Below are 22,768 nucleotides of genomic sequence, written 5' to 3'. Positions count from 1 at the left end.
TCACTTTACAAAACTAGAAGGTGGTGACCCCAACAACTCACAAGCTAAATGTAATCACTGTGAAAAAATATATGGATGTTATTATAGGAAACATGGTACATCACAGCTGAATGTTCATTTAGAGGAACAATGCAAAAAGAGTCCAACATTAAAATCCTTAGTAGAGAAGGGTCAACATTGAAGGGATATACAAAGTATAATCACGATAAGTGTAAAAGGAAGTTAGCTCGTATGATTGTCATGGACGAGTTGCCTTTCCAGTTTGCAAAGGGTAAAGGGTTCTAAGAATTTGTCCAAGATTTGGAACCGAGATTTACGCTTCGTTCTCGCCACACTGTGGCAAAGGATATTAAAAAGATGTACATAAAAGATAAAGATGTTTTAATGGGCAAATTGGCAGGTTTTGTAGTTTGCCTCACTAGCGATACTTGGACTTTTATCCAAAATATGAATTACATGTCATTAACTGTGCTTTTTGTTGATTCTGATTGGGTTCTTCACAAAAATATTATTAAATTTTGTCAAATAACCAATCATAAGGGTGACACGATTGAGAAGGCCTTGGAGGCCGCAATAAAGGAGTCGGGGTTGGTACAGGTTTTGACTGTTTCTGTTGATAATGCGTCGTCTAATGATGTTGCCTTGGGATATCTAAAGAATTATGTTAAAGAGGCAAATAAGACATTCTTAGGTGGTGAATATTTGCATGTTAGATGTGCTACACATAATTTGAATTTAATTGTGACTGAGGGGTTAAAAGATGTTGATGACTCGGTTGCATGAGTTAGAATGGCTGTGAAATTTGTAAGGTCTTCTCCTTCTAGATTGGAGAAATTTAAAGTTGCTGTAAAGGCTGTGGACATAACATCGAAAAATGGTCTTTGTACTAATGTTCTTACTAGATGGAACTCAACCTTCTAGATGTTGGAGGCGGGCCCAAGAATATAAGGCAGCATTTCAATTATTGGGTGATGAAGACATCCAATATGTCAAATACTTTGATGAGCATTGGGGATTAGGAATGCCTAATGATGATGATTGGGTGGTAGTTTTTACTTTTGTTGATTTTCTTAGACTTTTTTACGATGTCATATTGAATATATTCTATTCTTTGTACCCTACATCCCATGGGTTTTGTCAACAAATATGTAGAGTGAAAAAAGAATTAGAAGATATTCGTAGGGGTTCTAATGAAAGGATGAGAGGGATGGCAGTGACCATGATACTAAAATATGACAAGTATTGGGGATATTTGAATAGAATGAATATTTTGTTATACGTGGCTGTTATTCTTGATCCCCATCTGAAAGTTTCAGGCATGTTATATGGTTTGGGACTTGCTTATGATCAGGCATGGGCTGATCTTATTGGTGAAATGGCCCGAGATACCCTGACTAAATTGTATGATGAGTTTAAGGCAATTAAGGGTGGTACTACATCCAAGACACATACACCTACCCCAACGCCCTCTACAGACACCGTGATCGGGCCTCCTACAAAGAAGCGTATAATGCCGTGGACTAAGACCCTCGTATAGAATCCCACACTAGTCCATCAATCTATGGAGGTGGTTTCGGAGTTAGAAATGTTGATACAACGTTCCTTTGACACTTTTATGTTTGTAGTTTTGTAATTGTTTAGCCTTTTAATTTTGTAATAGTTTAGTTATTATTATTAGTTTATTAGGTATTAGACTAATAACTTTTATTCATGTAACCCTTTTTTTTTAGTAGACTAGATTGACTAGTAATTATTAACCATAAAATCAATTTTTATTCATGTAACTAGCCATGTTTTTTTAGTGGGCTAGATTGACTTCGCTCGTGACTGTACTGAGCCGAAGAAGGTACACTCTGACTTTTTTCGCATTATTTTTGTAACTAGCCATGTTATGGTTGCTCACTCCTATCCTGTGTGGACTATTGATTCAGGAGCGATCGAACACATAGCGCAAGACAAAGTCAAATTTGTGGAGTATCGCCAGATTCCAGTTGGGAGTGTGATATCAAGGTGGGGAATGGAGCTAGCGTGGAGTTACTAGGACTTGGTACCTACAAACTGGACTTGCGGGGTGGCCGCACTCTTTTCCTCCACAATGTGCTATACGCTCCCGAAATTCGATGAAACTTACTTTCTGTAGTTACTCTTTTAAGACTTGGTTTTCATATTATATTTGAAAACGATTATGTTTTCTTTTATTTGGGTCATGTGTTTTTTGGCAATGCTTTTCTCCAAGACGGTTTTATGACAATGAATTTGGATTATTCAAATATGAATGAGTCTATTACTTTTCTTTCTGCATCTGATAACTTGGATTCATATAAATGGCATGCTAGGCTTGGCCATGTAGGGAAAGATAGAATAGCTCGGTTATTTAGAGAAGGCCTGATAGGCAATCTCGCTAAGGTCATCTTGCCCACATGTGAACATTGTCTAATGGTAAAAGCTAAGAGAGAACCGTTTGAAAAAGCCACTAGGGCATCTTTTCTACTGCAATTAGTCCACTCAGACATATGTGGTCCAATAAGTGTGAGGGCAAGACATATAGGTGTCTACTTCATCACATTTATAGATAATTTTTCACGTTACGGTCATGTCTATTTAATCTCCCATAAGTCTAAAGCATTGGAGTGCTTTAAACGATATCTAAGAATGGTTGAGAATCAGTTAGACAAGAGTTTAAAAACTCTAAGAACTGACCGAGGACGAGAATATCTCTTTGAGCAATTTAAAAGCTTCTGTGATGAAAAAAGAATCAAAAGACAGTTAACGATGCCGAGTATGCCACAGCAAATTGGTGTGGCGAAAAGGAGAAATCAAACACTGCTTGAGATGGTTAAGTCAATGATGGCGCAAGCAAACCTACCAATTTCTTTTTGGGGGGATTTAGTTTTGACTGCTGCCTACATTCTTAACTGAGTGCCCTCCAAATCAGTAACTTCCAACCCATATGAACTATGGACCAGCAAGAAACCCAATTTGAGTAACTTGAGGCCATGGGATTCAATGGGTTTTGTTCATGATCTTTCACATAAGTATGGGAAGTTAGGCCCTCGAGGGAAGAAGTGTATCTTTATAAGGTACTCATAACACGCTAAAGGGTATGTGTCAATAGGTGAATAAACTAATGGAAGTGTGACTGAAATTGAGTCACGAGATGTGGATTTCATTGAATATGAATTTCCAAGTAAAGGTGAGGTTTATAGGAGTTTAGAACTTCATGAGATTGTCGAACAAGAGGAAAGTGCTCCAAGGAATTTAGTTAAGAATGTGGAAGAAATTCTTCAAGCTCCTACAAATTATAAAAAGGACTTGAATCCGAGTGTGAGCACACCACTTGTCAGTCAATCACAACAACTTCAGCCGCGTAGAAGTACACGTGAAAGTATTCTCCATCGTCGTTTTGAGATTGAAGGGGAATCTTTTGTGGTAGCTCCACATGATGATGAAGAGCCTAGGACAATTCATGAGGCTCTCTCATCTTCTACTAAAGATGAGTGGATGAAAGCACTTAACAATGAGATTGAGTCTATGAGGACTAATCAGGTCTAGGATCTGGTTGATCTACCGATAGGGCGTAAGGCTATTGGAAACAAATGGGTTCTTAAGGTCAAATGCAAGTCGGATGGATCAATAGATAGGTACAAAGTTTGCTTAGTGGTGAAAGGATATACCCAACAAGAGGGTATAGACTATGAGGAAACATTTTCACCCATAGTGAGGTTTGACTCAATTCGCCTAATTCTAGCTATAGTAGAAAATATGGATTTGGAACTCTATCAGATGGACGTTAAGACGACATTTCTTAATGGAGAACTAGATGAGGAGATTTATATAGATCAACCAATGGGTTTTGTGGTCGAAGGTCAAGATAGCAAAGTGTGCAAGCTCAAACGATCTATATATGGCCTAAAACAATCATCTAGACAATGGTACCTTAGATTCCATTGAGCCATTCTCTCGAATGGGTTTATGATGATCAAAGAGGACCATTGTGTCTATGTCAAAAGATCCAAGAAGAGTTTCATTATGTTGTCATTGTATGTTGACGACATACTACTAGTTGGAAATGATAAACGGTTGATAGTCGTCACAAAAGAGTGGTTATCCTTCAATTTTGAGATGAAGAATATAGGTGAGGTAGAATACATTCTAGGAGTTAAGATCTTCAGAGATCGCTCAAAAAGACTTTTGTGTTTGTCCCAACAAACTTACATAAATAAAGTTCTTGAGCGCTTCCTAATGAGTGGATGTAAACCCATTGACACCCCTAATGCAAGAAGCGAGAACTTGTCTAAAGATTTGTGTCCTAAGACTCAAAGAGAAAAGGAAAAGATGGCCCATGTCCCTTATGCTAATGCTGTAGGTAGTCTGATGTACGCAATGATGTGTATTCGGCCTGACATATGCTATGCAGTTGGCTTAGTGAGTAGATTCCAATCTAACCCCTAACTGTCTCACTAGAAAGCAGTCAAGAGGATTATGCGATATCTCAAGGGAACTGCGGACTATGTCCTGTGCTATTAGGATTCAGATTTATAGCTAAGACGTTACAATGATGCTGATTGGGGCAGTGACCTAGATGAGCACAAATCAACAACTGGGTATGTCTTTCTACTCAACAATGGTGCAAATCAACCACGTGGGGCAAACCCCTCCTCTCCTGAGTATAACGCATGGTTACCGCCATTTATTTGGCAATTTAAGGCTGGCCTTTAAGGTCAGCCGTGTGGGGTGGGCTATATATAGTCCACTTCAATTGTTTTTTGGATTTTAAGCTGAAATACAAAAAAGTTGAACTATTTTTGTTTTGAGATTTGAAAAAGTTGAACTATTTATTATATTTTGTGTGAGAGTTTAAAAAATTTGTAATGATGAGATGAGATGAGATAATTTAGCTTTATAGATGCAAGGGTCTGGCAAGAACTAAGTGACTAAAATGATATAATTCATCTTATTTTTAGTTTTGTAATTTGGATAAATGTAAAATACCTTGGCTTTATCTATAATTACTTTGAGTCTATCTCGAAGTTGATTGTGAGTGTTTTAGATAAGTCAAAAATATAGAAATCGAGTTTTAAGGGTTTTGGTCTTATCTAGAGAAGAGATTGAATAGGAAATTGCGATTGGTGAGAAGATTAAGTACCAGGTGTCATCATTCCGTCAGTAGAGTCCATCGTGAGGGAGTTACTCTATCAATAGAATCCCACTGCAATTCAAACTGCTTTCAAATAAGATATATATAGGATCCTTGCGTGCAGTTAGGATCAATAGAGTTTTGACTTTGGAGATTTTGGAGAGTCTTTCCAAGTGCATATGTGTGAGAAAACTCCTTGAGAATTTTCTAGTTGTTTTTCTCTCATCAAGTGTGATCGTGATTCAACCATAGGAGTTTCAAAAGAAAAGCTAATATTTTAAGATCGTTAGAGGTTCTGTTTGTTACTGCAATAAAGGCAAACGAGTTGTTTGTCATATCAATTAAAAGATCCAATTAACAAATATTTTGTAATTGAGACTTATTTGTAACTTGATTTTCAAATAATAAAATTGGTTTTTCTGGGTTTGGCTGTCCCATATGGTTTTACATTTAAAGAGTTTTTTTAAAAGATTTCCATTTGTTACCAAGATTGGTGTTATATAATTTATTTACTTTATTTTATTGATTTATTATTGAATAATTGCATGCTTGACAATCTACCGATTTATTGAGTAAATTGGTAGATCTTTGCTTTACTATATAAGAATACGTGGGTAATTTCAATAAATGTGGACTCTAAACTTCTTGATTATACGATACTAAACTTCTTAGTATAATATGGGTCATGCTATTAGAACCAACGGTTCTAATTGATCACTATAATTGTTATTTTTTTTCAAATATGTTTTTAATATTTTTAACATTTATAAAAAAAATAAATACATAAATTCAATAATGGTAATAATAAATCTCTCTTGAGGGTTAATAATATAATAATGTATTTATGTATGTTTGTATTATTACCATTATTGAATTTACCGTAGTTAACTATTAAATAAATAAATAAAATTTGGTACAAATTATGGCTTCAAAAATCATTTCATTCTCTGGTAATAATTGAGCAGAAACCTGCCTTCAAAAAAAAATTAAGAATAAATGTAACGCCCCATTCCCGTAGGGGTCAGAGAGTTACTTCATGTAATTTAAAACTCACATTTCATCAAAAAATTTACAGACTCCAAATTTTAAAATCATCAGAATACAACAAAATCTCTTAGTAAAATCCACCAATCCTTAGCGATCTTCTATAAGTAATCCACTATACTTAAATAATCATCTCACCTAAGCTCCATAATTCTGATCCTTAGCTGATCTATTCCAAAATCATTTGAAAAATATTGTGGAGATAAGTGGTGAGTTATCAACAACTCAGTAAGCAAAGAACATATACTAGTGTGTAAACATGAGCATTTACAGAGTTCAGAATGCATAACAAAATATTTCAATTTCAATATGCAGATCTTAAAACGTGTGTTCAGAAAATCAGAGCGACATTTCAAAACATATTCATATTCAAAAGTATTCTTGGGCATAACATGACTGAACATCATCATCTTATCATATCAGAACATCATAATCTTATCATATCAGAACATCATATCAGAACAAAAACCATGTTTAACCCCCGTGGTAAGGTTGTGCATTCCGCGGAAAGCCTAGTAGAACATAAATCACTATGTTATCAAAGCGATTGCATTCAGAGTGGATACCACCATTATATCCCGTGGTAGGGCCAGAAGTCACAATTATATCCCATAACAGGTCCAGATATCACTATTATATCATGTTATTGGGCCATATGTCACTATTATATCCCGTGACAGGACCAAAGATCACTATTATATCCCATGATAAGGCCAGAGGTCACTATTGTACCCATGACAAGGCCAGAAGTCACTATTGTATCCCATGACAGGACCAGATATTAGAGCAAAACAGAATCGAAATCACCATATTAGAACCAAAAGTAGAGTAAGAACAAAATCAGAGAGTCATGCTAAAGGATTTTCAGATGCCATATTATATCAAAATAGAGTACTAAAATAAATCCAAATCATTACACATATTCAAAAACATATTCAGAACATCTTCACATCACATGCACAAAATTTCATATTTGCTTTTTTTGCATAGTTCAGAAAACATAATGCACAAAATCAACTCATGTCTACACCAGTCATGACAAAAAAATACTTTCTCTTATACTGATGTTATGCATATGCAGAACACATAATTGAGATTGTTTTTAGATTTCTTTTCAAAAACAAACATGCATAATTTCAAAATCAACCTCATTTCATATCTTTTTTGCAAAGTCTAATATATGAATCCCGCTTACCTAAATTTCTTAGCTTCTCAGAATTTCTCCACAATAGTACTGAACGAATATCAATCATTACCTATAAAAATTCAGGTAATTTGAATGAATCTCCAATTGAGCAAATACTTCATATTTACCCTGAAATAACTATTTTAATTCCTCAAAAACCTAAAAATTCTTTAACCCTAAAATATCATCACTTCCCAACTTCATTGATGTCCACTTAATATTTACTTAACCTAATTCCCACTTATTCACAAGTTCATTTTAAAAAATCAAAACCCAACCCATTTAAAAAATGAAGAGTTGCTGAAGTAAAAAATATTACCTGATCCAAAAATAATTTAGAACCCGAACTCAACCCAAAAATATTTTACTTCAAAATAACTTAACATAACACACTAAAAAAATATATAAAAAGAAAACAAGCCTACTCAAATAAATCCTTAAAATACCATGTCTTAAAACTGAGGACAAAATCGTAATATCCTAGATCTAATCTTCACTATCTTTACGTAAAGAGCAACAACACCTTAATTTGCAGGGAAGCATAAACACTGGACTCAGATACGCGTGCAACGGAAAACTGATCACTGTGAGAGAAGGTGTATCGAGGATCTGGGAGGCTGAGGTGGTAGTGCCAGCAAGATGAGAGGTTGAGCACTGATGAGAGAGTGAGAGAGTGATACGAATATAGAAGGGGCCACGGCATCACGTAGAAGAAGCACAAGAACCAGCAAACCAAACATTAAGTTGGCTGATTTTGTTGCTTGATTTGTGGGATTTGATCTTATTATCATTTATTGTTTTATTGGCTATTATTAGACTACTTTTCTTTATTTGGTTGTTTTTCTTCTCAATTAATGTTTTCATTATTATGGGACACGTTTCCGAGGTTGTACGTGATTGCCTATATGGAACAATGAGATGTTTTGGAATGGGTATTGAATCAGTTTTGCAAACAGTTGCTTGGTATTCTCAATACCGTGAATTGAGAGAGGGTTGGTTCTACACCGTGAGCAAAGAAAACGGGTGTTCATACCTATCAATTGGTATCAGAGCATCTACAATTCATCTCTTCCTTTGTCCATGGCTGATCCAGCAAAGACCAACAAGGTTCGTTTGGAGCAACTTGAAGGAGCTATTTCTGACTTACGTCGCACTGTGTAGGAGATGAGTGTAACGAATCGGTCCATTCTTCCGGAGTTGGAAAAATCTAACACTCGTTCGTCGAGTCGTAACGATCGTCGTCGTAAGGTGCTTCATCGCAAGACTTCCAAAAAGTCACAATCATCTTCTTCCATTTATGAGGATTCCGAACAAGTTAATTCAGTTGAGGGTGGGAGTGAAATGTCTTATTCTTCTCAAGCATCTGATATAGGTTCAGAGGAGGGTGACGCTAGGGAGAAAGAGAAGACCCAGACCCTACGAATGCATTCTCGAGTGAAACTTGATTTTCCACGCTTTGCAGGAAAAGACCCCATTGTGTGGCTCGATCGTGTGAAGCGGTATTTTTCTACTCAGGAGATTCAGGGTAAGAGGAAGGTGGTGTTAGCTTCTTTTCATTTAGAAGGTGAAGCAAATGATCACGTAGAATAAGCACAAGAACAAGCAAACCAAACATTAAGTTGGCTGATTACGTTGCTTGATTCGTGGGATTTGATCTTATTATCATTTATTGTTTTATTGGCTATTATTAGACTACTTTTCTTTGTTTGGTTGTTTCTCTTCTTGGTTAATGTTTTCATTATTATGGGACACGTTTCCGAGGTTGTACGTGGTTGCCTATATGGAACCATGAGATGTTTTGGAATGGGTATTGAATCAGTTTTGCAAACAGTTGCTCGGTATTCTCAATACCGTGAATTGAGAGAGGGTTGGTTCTGCACCGTGAGCAGAGCAAACGGGTGTTCATACCTATCAATTTTGAAACTACTTTATTTAGACTTCCTATCCGTGGTTTGGATCTCATCTTGGGTTACCAGTGGCTTGAAGGGCTGGGATATGTGGGGCATAATTATGCACAGCAATCTATGCAATTTATAGTGGACAATGAAAAATATCTCATCAAGGCCGAATCAGTTGGCCCTTCTAGAGTGGTCAATGCTAATTTGTTATTGTAGGAATGGAAATAGGGTGCCGAGATGTTTTGTCTAACGGCTATTGAGGGTGAAGCCGAATTTCAACAATCTAGTACACCAGCTGTTGCCGATGAAATCAAGCATCTGTTAACTAAATATTCCCAAATTTTGGACTCCAAAAGCATTGCCTCCAGTGCGTGAATGTGATCATCGAATTTTGTTAAAGGATGAGTCAACTCCCGTGAATGTGGCTCCCTATCGTTATGCCCATTTCCAAAAAACTGAGATCGAATGTCAAGTTGAGGAAATGTTAGCGATAGAGTTGATTCGACCAAGTACAGGCCCTTGTAAAAAAAAAAAAAAAAGATGTTACGTCGAAGTTTTGTACCGATTATCCAGCTCTGAATGAGGCAACTATCAAGGATCTTTTCCCTATCCCGACCATTGAGGATATGTTGGATGAGTTGTTTGGTGTGCTTTATTTTTCCAAACTTGATTTACGAGCGAGTTATCATCAAATTCGTGTTCATCCTGACGATGTTCACAAAACGGCGTTCCGAACTCATCATGGCCATTTCGAATATTGGGTAATGCCCTTTGGATTGTGCAATGCACCTCCAACTTTTCAAGTCGTTATGAATTCCATTTTTAAGGTGCACCTATGTCACTTTATCTTAGGGCTTTTTTTTTTATGATATCTTAATTTATAGTAAATCTTGGGAGGATCATCTTGTACATCTTTGGATTACATTCGATATACTAGTTGCACATTCTTTTTACATAAATCCATCGAAGTGTATTTTTGGCCAAACTAAAGTCGAGTATCTCAATCATATTATTACCATGAAGGGTGTGAGAGTCAACCAACGAAAAATTGAAGCTATGATTCATTTGCCACGACCCAAGACAGTTATTGCGTTGCAGGGTTTTCTTGGCCTTAGCAGATATTATCATAATTTTGTGCAACATTATGGCCTTATTGCTTGGCCATTAACTCAGTTGCTAAAGAAGGGGCAGGTCATATGGAATGATGAAGCCGAAGATGCTTTTAATAAGTTGAAAAATGCTATGACTTCTACGCCAGTTTTGGCACTTCCTAATTTTTTGAAAGATTTTATAATTGAAACAGATGCTTCTGGATTGGGTGTGGGCGCGGTACTTTCTCATAATGGCAAACTGATTGCTTTCCTTAGTAAGGCAATAGGTCCTACAAAATTAGCATGGTCTACTTATGAAAAGGAGATGTTGGCTATTTTGGAGGCAATTAAGTTGTGGAGACCATACTTGTTAGGAAGAAAGTTTAAAATTTGCACTGATCAACAGAGTTTGCGTTATTTGCTTGAGCAGCGTATTGCTACTCCTGAGCAACAAAAATGGATTGTTAAACTTTTGGGATTTGATTATGAGATTATTTATAAACCGGGGAGAGAAAATAATGTGGCAGATGCACTATCTTGAATTGCATGCCAGATTGGGTCCTATTTGGGAAATCTGGTGTGAATTAAGGATTGCTACCGATCGTGATTCAGTTTTGGGTCCCATTATGCAGCAACTGAAGGATGATCCATTATCTGTAGAGGGTCACGTGTTGAAGGATGGTTGTATTATGCGTGCTGGGTGAATAATGGTACCTGATTCTCTGGCTCTTAAGAGCATTGGCAATGGCGAGGCCATTACCAAATGCAAGTCTAAAATAACCACAATTCTGTAGAAATTCATCTGCAACGGCCTAGCCATAGATCATTTGTTTGACATAACTGCTACAATAAATCTTAAGACCTCTCCATGTTTGGCGAGACACTGTACAATGAGCAAATAATATTTTATTTGTTTTCTACTACCTGCCCCTATCTGTTTCCCTCAGTTTTCCATTGTACCCCAAAGTCCTCAAGTATTTCTTTTCTTTCTCTCCCGAACTCCCTTCTTCTTCAACCCGTCGTCGTTCTTCAGCCTGCAACCCCAAATCTCTCCAGCGGTCACCTTCCCCAGTGGTTGTCGTCGTCTCCCTACTCCCCTCTTCCTCCCTCTTTTCCGTTGAAGCCACTGTGCCGTCGTTATGCATCCCTCTTCTCTGATTTTGATTTTATCTCCTCTTTTGTGTTGCAAGGTCAAATTAATTTCTTGATATGGCTTGCTCAACGAATCATCTAGAAGGTTCTTCTTCCTCCACGAATTTGCCACTACCGGTAGCATTTGTTTGAGTAAATGCGGAAGCTTTTTTTTTTTTTTGAAATGGTATACGGGATATCGTGTACCAAATTTTTCATAGATTTGTTTGGTATTTTTTTTTTTTTGGACAACTATTGATATTAAAGATGATTATTAAAAGGGTTTCTTCTATGTCCTTTCTTGCTTTTGAAAGTGGAAGCTGATTTTGCATTTTCGTGTTCTGAGAGCAAGAGAAGTACTTTTTGAAGTCCCTCTTGCTTTCTCAAGCATGAGACTTTTTTTCAATGCTTGGGACTTGCTTTGAGATTTGACTACATATCGAACAAATAATTGATTCAACTTGTTCAATTTGAAGCTTGACTCTTTTGAACTGGGGATGGACTCAGATACAATTACTATGTGATGGTGGCCAACTAGCCATAGGTTTTAGAAACACAAATAGCTCATAGTTTAATTGTATAGTGTTTACTTATTTAAATACTGGAATGATTGGTTGATGTAAGAATTCAGCTTGTTGCAGTTGATTAATTTATTTCTATACATCATGCTCTCCTCTCTCTTTTGCTGGCTATTCTTTACTTTACTTTTTTCAGTTTTTGTTTTGACTTTGGCTATATTCAAGTATTGTTTCAAAACTTAAAGATCTGTCATTATATCTAGGATAATTGTGTTGTGTCATCCTGGCCTATATATTGAATGGAATATTCAGATTGAACCAAATAATCATACATCCACGACAATTTTATCAGACCAATTAATCCATGAACACGAAGTACCGCCCAAAGCTAGTGGCACATTGTTGGGAAGTTTCCTTTTCCAATGTGTTCAAAGTTCTTTGTTTACAAACTTTGCAAGATTATACTTCTAACTTGTCTAAAGGATTATAAAATCAAGTCATATGAAGTAGCACTATGAGCAAAAGACAGCTCATGAACAATGGAGATCATGACCTACTCCAAATTTATGTAGTTAATTTATATATAAATCAAACTAGATTGAAGGGATGATCAAACCAGTTTGTTAGTTCTTTACCATAGATGGGTAAAATTGATCTGGTCTATGATGGGCATAGATTTGGGAATTGAGATGTAGGAAACTTTGTGATGCATTTTTCTACTGTTTATGATGTTTTCTTCCTTCATGCAATGTTTAAGGAATTGCATAAAAAATCCAAATAATTTGCAAAAATAAAGCACCGAGCTATTTACAATTAAAATATCAAATCACTAAGTTGTAAGCAAACTACAGACAAAGTAAAAGCCTTAAAGATGGCATCAGAGTTGTTGATGAAGCCTTTAAGAACAGAGCTACAAGCTGCTTGTTTTTTTCTTCAAGTTGCTTCATTTTTGCTTTGTTCTATACATTCACAACCAAGTTGACACATTATTTATATAGATACATATACCAGTGTGAGTCATGACAGTTAGTATTGAAAATTAAATCATTGTGTCTTCTCTAAGAATGTACTGGTTTGTACTGTTTTTAGTGCAAATAGAGTTTTAGTGCACTCTTATGAAATGTTGATACTAAAATGTAATGTGAATCTACTACTGGTCTATGAGTTGGTGGTTTATTGAAATGTCGATACTGAAATGTAATGACTAAATCAGCAGTGAATCTACTAAAATGTGGCATGACCTGGTTTATGAGTTGGGTAGAAACTTGTTGGTTTATGACATGGTTTGTACTGGTTTAATTTCATTGTCCATGTTGGATTTCTTGAATTTCTTTAATCCACTCACATGTTCTTGTTGTCATGCTAAATTGGTTGTCTCAGCTTATTCACATTAAAGAGTACATTGCATTCTATACATGTTGCTTCACTGTGAAGTTGCTAAGGTCTTGGGGACAGCAATTTTCCAACTTCTTGGGATGGAATGGGTGATGCCATTTCAACTAATGCAAAGTCTTGCTTTGTTGTTATTATATTATCTATGTGAATTTTAATAAGAGAAATTAATGATCACATTAAGTCACTTTGACAGTTTTAAGAGTGTAAGTAGATGAGTTCAATGTAATCTTGCAACAGAAGAAGATATCTATTATGTCCCTTTTGAATATTTTTATCTGTTTTGTTCTTTATCAATATTTTCTTTTTGCCAAGATTGTTCTTCCATTTTGAGTACTCAAGAAAGGACAAATTCTGAGTTTTCATTCTTTGATGTTTATGCAAAAAGAATAGCTTCTCAGTGCTCATGCCGGTGCCAGTTATGGAGGTTTTACATGGTTCAATGATGATTAAATATGCGGAGATATATACACACTGAACATATATATACTACAAGTTTTATTTGTTCTAAAACTTGTGTGACTACCAGGATGAGGTATAAAACCTGACTACTACTTGCATATTACCGTATAGAGATTTTACAAAATATAAAAAAATAATTAATAAATAAATAAATTGTTAAAATTTATAATATTATATTATTATTTTGATTTTAGGATAGCTAGTCCAATGTGGATCACCCTCTCCAAAAGTTTTCGCTATAGCTAAAATCTCAAATTCTAGTCATAATTTAGACTTGGCAATGGCCATTGCCAATGCTCTAAGCAATCTCTTTTACATGAGTTTCATGACAGCCAAGTGGGTGGGCATGCTGGCCTTCTTCGCACCTATAAACGTTTATCTCTTCTTTTTCATTGGCGGGGTATGAAATGAGATGATAGATTGAATGTCCAGCAGTGTGATTCTTGTCAGCGTAACATATATGATACCCACTCCCTAAGTCAGCCGACAAAGATGCTATTTTTGTAGTTGTTGATCGCCTCACAAAATATGCCCATTTCATTGCTCTTTCCCATCCTTACAACGCAAGGGATGTGGCCGATGTTTTTGTTAGAAATATCATCAAACTTCAAGGCATTCCTACATCTATTGCTTGCAATCGTGATCGAATTTTCATGAGTCATTTTTGGCGAGAACTTTTCCGATTGCAAGGCACAACATTGCGCACCAATTCGGCTTATCACCTTGAGACGGACGGCCAGACCGAAGTTGTTAATCGGTGTTTAGAACAATATCTCTATTGTTTTGTCCATGCAACACTGAAACGTTGGGAAGCTTATCTCGCCTGGGCTGAATTTTCATATAATACTTCTTTCCATAGCTCCATTCAGATGACACATTTTGAGGCATTATATGGTCGTCCACCCCCCATTTTGAATTCATATGTTCCTGGGTCTACCACCGTAGCTGAGGTTGATAGCACTTTGCTTTCTCGAGATGGTATTCTTCGCCAACTCAAAGTTAATCTAGACATTTCTCGTAACTGGATGAAGCAACAAGCTAATAAAGGTCGACTTGAAGAAGTCTTTTTTGTAGGAGATTGGGTTTATTTAAAATTACAGTCGCATTGCCAACACTCTGTTCTTAAGCGTCCGTATCAAAAGTTAGCCAGCAAATTTTTTAGTCCCTATCAAATTATTGAACGTATTGGTAATGTTGCTTACCGTCTTCAATTGCCCGCTGATGCAAAAATCCATCCTATTTTTCATCTTGCTCTCTTGAAGTGTCAACTAGGGGACCATGGGGTTGTGCAACCAACTTTACCTCCATACGCTGATGCTGGTTTACCTTGTTACAACCGGCTGCTGTTTTGGGTGAACGATGGGTTTAAAGTGCGAGTGGTAGAGTAAGGGAGGTTTTAATTTGTTGGACTACACTACCTGAAGAGGATGCTACTTGGGAGCCTATTTCTACTATTAAAGAGCAGTTTCCAAATTTTAACCTTGTGGACAAGGTTATTCTCGCAAGGGAGCAAATGATACTAAACAAATATTGATAGAGAAGAAAATTCTGTAAACTCACTCAACCGAGTCTAGTGTCATCTATTGCAATATATACATATAGAATTACATGTGTCTGGTAAAGGAATATACAGCTTTAGGAAACTAGGCTATACATGGAAAGAATACAATCAGACAATGGTATGTTGCGTGAATCATGTGGCCTTGTCTTGTGCACATTCGGTTATAGTATTGATTTCCTTATTATCCCCCCTCAAGCTGAGCGGGAGTGAGCGGACGCACAGCTTGGTACGTAGATCTTGAAACCGGGCAGTAGGCAAGGGCTTGGTGAGTGCATCTGCCAGTTGTGATTCACTTGGTAGAAAATGAATAGATAATGAACACCTTTGAACTTGCTCCCAAACAAAGTGGTAATCGATCTCAACATGCTTAGTGCGAGCATGAAGGACAGGATTTGCAGACAAGTACGTAGCCCCTAGATTGTCACACCATAGGCGCGGGCATTGAGCGCAAGAAATACCAAGTTCACGGAAAAGAGTTTTAATCCATAATAATTCAGAGGTAGCATTTGCAATGGCCTTATACTCCGCTTCTGTACTTGAACGAGCCACAGTGGGTTGTTTTTTTGAACTCCAGGAAACCAAAGACTGACCAAAAAATACACAATAACCCCCTGTGGATTTTCGATCATCAGGGCTCCCTGCCCAATCAACATCTAAAAATACTGATAAAACAAAGGTCTTACTTGGGCGTAGAAAGAGTCCAAAATCAGCGGTATCACGTAGGTAGCGCAAAATGCGTTTGACTACAGACCAATGCTTATCTGTTGGCTTGTGCATAAATTGGCACACTTTGTTTACAGAAAAGGCAATATCAGGTCGAGTAAGAGAGAGGTATTGGAGAGCACCCACCACACTTCGATACAGACTCGGGTCCGAGAAATTAGCACCATCAAAAAGCGACAATTGAGTGCTTGATGACATAGGAGAATGCATGGCTTTTGCATTAGCCATATTAGTACGATCAAGAAGATCTATAACATATCGCTTTTGGCTAAGGAGTAGCCCTTCAGGAGTGGAAATAGCTTCGACGCCAAGGAAGAAATGAAGAGGACCAAGGTCCTTGACTGCAAACTCCAAACTGAGAGACTTGATGAGTGATGTCACGGCGGAAGGTGACGAGCCAGTAATGAGGATGTCATCGACATACACAAGGACAAAGAGTTGAGTGCCATGAGAGTTGAAAATAAACAATGAGGTGTCGGACTTGGAATTGGAAAATCCATAATCAAGAAGCTTGGCACTTAAACGGGCATACCACACACGAGGGGCCTGCTTTAACCCATAAAAAGCCTTGTTGAGACGACAAACATGATGGGGAAGAGCCTTGTCAACATAACCAGTTGGTTGAACCATGAAAACCTCCTCCTCAAGAAAACCATGGAGGAAGGCATTAGAGATATCAATTTGTCGTATAGGCCATTGCTGTGAAATGGCAAAAGTGAGTACCAAGCGAATAGTAGTAGGCTTGATCACGGGACTAAAAGTATCACCATAGTCAATGCCAGGTTGTTGGCGGTACCCTTTAGCAACAAGGCGAGCCTTGTGGCGAACCGGCTTGCCCTTGGAATCCCTCTTGACACAATATACCCACTTGTTTCCAATTAAGTTCATTCCTTCTTGAAAAGCAGGAACTAGTTGCCATGTATCATTTTTCATCAAGGCCGAGTACTCATCATCCATGGCTTGTTTCCATGGTGCAAACATGACAGCACGTGAGTAACACCCCGGATCATCAGGAATGTGATCAGTATTTGCCATAAAAGCCTGTGGTTCTAAATAAGGAAGGGTACCATCAAAAAATTTTTTGGGTTTGAAAATTTTATTTTGTGCACGGGTGCGCATTGGATGAACTCTTGCAGGAAAAGCAGCTGTAGCGGCATGAGAGGAAGGTCATTGATCCAGGGAAGATTCCACAAAATGAGAGAGATTGTCGGAGTTGGAGTTGGAATTTGATTGAGATGGAGTAGGTACGAAGTGATTATGGGAAGAAAGTATGGAATTAGAGTCGGTCAAAGATGCATTCAATGATGGAGATTGAGTTGTGGAAGGAGTGACCGAGATATCTGGAGTGGATAGAGGTGATTTTGTTGAAAAAGGAAGGGAGACCGAATGAATTAATGGGCTTGAATCACATGGCTGGTTGTGAGGATTGATGGCATGAATCAAGTTGTTGAGATTGTCTTGTGATGAGGAAGGCACATTCGATGGAGGCAATGATGGTGGAGTGAAGTGCGGGCTAGGTGGCACAATTGGAAATGCCAAGACATTCGGCTGTGAAGAGGTGATTGGTGGCATGGATTTTTGTCTTGAGTTTGGAAGGATTGCATGGGATTTTAAAGGTGCTTGACCCGTGGAATGAGGATGCTTGGACTCGTGTCTTGAGGTTGGAAATATTAAATGAGATTTTAATGAAGTTTGACCCGTGGAATGAGGATGCTTGGACTTGTGTCTTGAGTTTTGAAATATTGCATGAGATTTTAATGAAGTTTGACCCATGGAATGAGCAAGATTAGCATCGTGACCAGCTGGAGACAAAGATGAGAAAGGAAATTCGGTCTCATCGAATAGAACATACCGAGAAATAAAAATACGCCCCGTGTGTATATCCAAACATTGATAGCCACGATGATGACTACTAAAACCAAGGAAGACACATTTTTTAGACTGAAAATCAATTTTGTGATGATTATATGGTCTAAGATATGGCCAGCAAGCACAACCGAAGATGCGGAAAATGGAATAATCTAGTTTTTTATTGAACAATTTTTCAAACGGAGAAATAGTGTGTAGGGGAGATGTAGGCAATCGGTTGATAATAAAAGTGGCCATTGAAAATGCTTCATCCCAATAAGAGTGAGGTACATGAGATTTAGACAAGAGAGATAGACCACTCTCAACAATATGGCTAGTTTACGTTCCACAGTCCCATTTTGTTGGGAGGTATGAGGACATGTGAGACGATGTGTGATGCCTTGTTGGTCAAAAAAGGGATGAAGAGAACGAAATTCGCCCCCCCAGTCGGTTTGAACACACTTTATTTTACGATCCAATAATCGTTCAATTCGTTTTTGGAATGAAATGAAAATAGAATAAACTGACGATTTAGTAGGCATTGGAAAGAGCCACTTGAATTTGCTAAAATGGTCAACAAAAGAAACATAATATTTATTTCCTTTTTCCGACATTACAGAAGAAGGGCCCCATACATCCGAAAAAATTAAATCTAAGGGACCCTTGGAAACATGATTGGATGGAAAAAAAGGAAGACGATGGCTCTTGCCCTGCTGACAGGAGTTGCAAACCACTAGTGTTTTATGAGAAGAAACTGGAAGAGACGCCCTGGAAGCGAGATGCTTGACAGTTTTGAAAGAAGCATGACCAAGACGAGAATGCCAAACATCTAACGGGACACGTTGACAGGAAAAGGCTTGAAAAGATTTGGTAGGTCGCAAAGGATAAAGACCGCCCTCAGTTTTACCGCTGAACAGGAGCTTCTGCGTGCATTCATCCTTCACAGAAAAATACCCGGCATGAAATTCAAGAAAAACATTGTTATCAGCAATGAATTGGCTTACTGAAACCAAATTTTTTTTAATGTGAGGAACATGTAAAATTGAATTTAATTTAAAAGTAGTATTAGGGAAAGAAATTTTAGAAGAACCAATATGGCGAATTGGCAAACCTGTTCCATCCCCAACTTGGATGGTGTCGGTCCCTTGGAAAGGTTCTACACCAAGATTCAGGTTTTGGAACTCATTAGTGAGATGATTTGTCGAACCTGTGTCAGTGTACCAAGTGAGATCATTTGATGGCTGAGGTTGTGTATGAGCCATATAGGCCTGCATGGTTGGCTGCGTACCCTGATAAGAAAGGTCGAGCCTATGGTAACACTGGACTGCATTGTGGCCATCTTGCCACATACTTGACAAACCAATCGTGATCCTCCAGAATGATGTCCTTGGGAGCCCCTTCCACGACCATGATTGCCCCGGCCTCGATTGTTGGAAAATGAGCGTTGGGCATTTCTACCTCCACGACCACGAGTTTGAGTATGGCGAGTTGCCATATTGGCTGATCCAATAGAGATATCAAGAGCAGCATTTTGCTACTCAAGTCGCAATTCAAAACTCAGTAAGTGAGCAAATGCATCTTCAAGAGAGACTTGATCAACCCGAGTTGAGAGGGAGGTGACTATGGAGTTGTATGTAGAATCTAGGCCTGCAAGTAGATACGTCAAAAATTCTGAGTCCCGAAGGGGCTCTCCCACTGCAGCCAATTTATCGGCAGACGATTTCACTTTCTGATAATACTCAGAAATGGACATATTACCCTTTTTTAGGGTTGATAGTTCAATGTGAATCCCTACCACGCGTGCTCGAGCATGGTTAGAGAACATCCGCTCAAGAGCATTCCACACAGCCTTGGAAGTTTCAAGTCCCACCATGTGGGTGATAACTGATTCAGAGAGAGAGGACATTAGAGCACCGAGTATGACTTGATCCTGATTGTACCAGTGAGAGTACTCAGGATTTGGAGCAGTTTGAATTTTTTCATCCTCTTTGGACGTGATATGAAGAATTGGAGGGGGACATGGGATTGTGCCATCCACATATCCAATCAATTGTTGGTTTCGAAGGTACGGTAGGATTTGAGCTCGCCAAAGGAGATAATTATCCTTCGTCAGTTTTATAGTGACAAGATTTTGTAGGCTAAGTGGGGTTGAGAAGGAAGCCATTGGTTAAAAAAAAAAAAAGATCCTTAGACGTTTGTCTTTTGATTGGCTCTTGATACCATAAACAAATATTGATAGAGAAGAAAATTCTGTAAACTCACTCAACCAAGTCTAGTGTCATCTATTGCAATATATACATATAGAATTACATGTTTCTGGTAAAGGAATATACAGCTTTAGGAAACTAGGCTATACATGGAAAGAATACAATCAGACAATGGTATGTTGCGTGAATCATGTGGCCTTGTCTTGTGCACATTCGGTTATAGTATTGATTTCCTTATTAGATACGAATATAGAAGAGGCCACGGCATCACATAGAAAAAGCACAAGAACTAGCAAACCAAATATTAAGTTGGCTGATTATGTTGCTTGATTCCTGGGATTTGATCTTATTATCATTTATTGTTTTATTGGCTATTATTAGACTACTTTTCTTTGTTTGGTTGTTTTTCTTCTTGGTGAATGTTTTCATTATTATGGAACACGTTTCCGAGGTTGTACGTGGTTGCCTATATAGAACCATGAGATGTTTTGGAATGGGTATTGAATCAGTTTTGCAAACAGTTGCTTGGTATTCTCAATACCATGAATTGAGAGAGGGTTGGTTCTACACCGTGAGAAGAGCAAACGGGTGTTCATACCTATCAGAGAGGAAACATAGGACGTGGTGGTGACTGGCTTATAGTTGCTGACCAGACTGGGTGGTTTGCGATGTGCATGAAAGAATGTGTTGCAACCGTGGTGGTGGATAGAGCTGGGTAGCGTCAAAGTCATGGTGGGTCCGTGGTGGTGAAGGGAGGAGACATTCGGGTTGCTCTATTTTTGGTGAGGAAAAATAGGGCCTTTTTGGACTACCAATGGCAGCATGCATGGGCTTCACGGCACAGGGTGTCAACAGTTTGGGGTGGCTTCCGTGGATGTGGTGGCTGAGGTTCCGTGCGTGGACTGAGCAGTGCCTGCCTTAAGGTGGTGCGGCGGCAACCCTAGTCTAGAGAAAGAAGATGAATACGGGATCTAACGTGTACATGCTCTATAAATAATGGGGGTTTTTGTCGTGAATATATATCTGTCGTGACTGTAGGGGCCATGGGAAAAGGAACGTGCATGGTTTGGGAAGTGCACGAGAGATGTGCAATAAAAGATGTATAAAGGTGGGTTTAAGAGTTTTTAAAGTGAAAAGGGACTCTAAAGTTGTAACCAATCTAATCTGTTTGAAAAAAAAATGTTAAAAAGAAACAATCTTTCAAAAACAAATCATGGATTGGATCTATAAATAAAATAGGATTCGATTTAAAACTTTAAGGGAAAAAAAATAAACTTGTTCAGGTGTTACAAGAAACCTGGTACGCACATGCCGACTCATCTTGATCATACCCTTCCAACTTAATCTATTAGTGAGAGAAGCAGTGGATTTAGAACGTACATACACTTCAAACGTCATGCATGACATATAAGAAGATAGAGTCTTCTAAAGTGTTTGTGTGGCATGACATATAAGAAGATAGAGTCTTCTAAAATGTTTGTATGGTAGAGGACTGAGAAGGACCGTGTTAGGATATTAGGGGGGTTTGTTTTGACAAGACTGTGGTAGGGGACTGAGAGTGGATGCTAGTCATAAGTTAGAACCCTCGTTTCTAAATTTCCATTAGCATGACCCATATTATTACATGTGAATAGGAGAGTAGAACATTTCTTTTTTTTGGCACCAAGTGTCCGGAGAGTGTCTAGCCTAATCTCGATAGTGCACAGGTCCTTGACAAGAACTTTCTCACAAGTGTGTCTCTAGTAATTCAAGGAAACAACTCCCTGATTCAAAAGCTCTTAGAGATTATTTGTATCCAAAAACGACTTGAACCATAGATTTAAGAGGGTCAAAACATAAGTCGATTATGATAATGGATAAAAACTTACTTCTAAATCAAAAGGGCAATCACCATTTATGAGATTAATGAAACATAGAAGAAAATATTTATGTTACACGTCAAAATATGTATTAAATTGATCTATAATTTTTGAATTATATATTCAAGTTTTCAGTTGGTGTTGAAAAACTCCGCATACCATTAATATGGCATAAGTGACTTAGAAATTAAAGTTTAAATATTTTTAATTTAACGTGTTAGCTAGTATAGAAGGTTGTTCATCATGCTGACTTCTAAATAAAACTTTTCAATATTTTTAATTCTATCATCAAAAGCACAAAGGGATAATGGATATATCGTTTTATATAAGTAAACTAAATTATGTTATATAATTTATAAATTTACTTTTATGAAAATCTTAATAATATATATTATTTATAAATATAATTATATAATATATAGAATTTAACTAATTATATAATACAACCCATGTACCTTCCACGTACACAATATAATTTGATTTGTAAGTTGAGATTTTAAAATTTATCTTTTAAATTAAATTATGTTACGTGCATGCAAGCGTGTGGGGTAAAGATTTTCAAATATAATTATTATAATATAATATATGCATATTTTACATATTATTCTAAAAATTTAAATTATAAAAAAATAATAAACTCAAATATTTATATTATATATTATTGGACACGAGCCAAACATAGTGCACGTAGCAACACAACCTACCTACCTA

Source organism: Carya illinoinensis, chromosome 14 (assembly GCF_018687715.1).
Source record: "Carya illinoinensis cultivar Pawnee chromosome 14, C.illinoinensisPawnee_v1, whole genome shotgun sequence".
Taxonomy (NCBI): domain Eukaryota; kingdom Viridiplantae; phylum Streptophyta; class Magnoliopsida; order Fagales; family Juglandaceae; genus Carya; species Carya illinoinensis.
The sequence above is the reverse complement of the archived record's forward strand: the minus strand, read 5'-3'. Positions refer to the sequence as shown.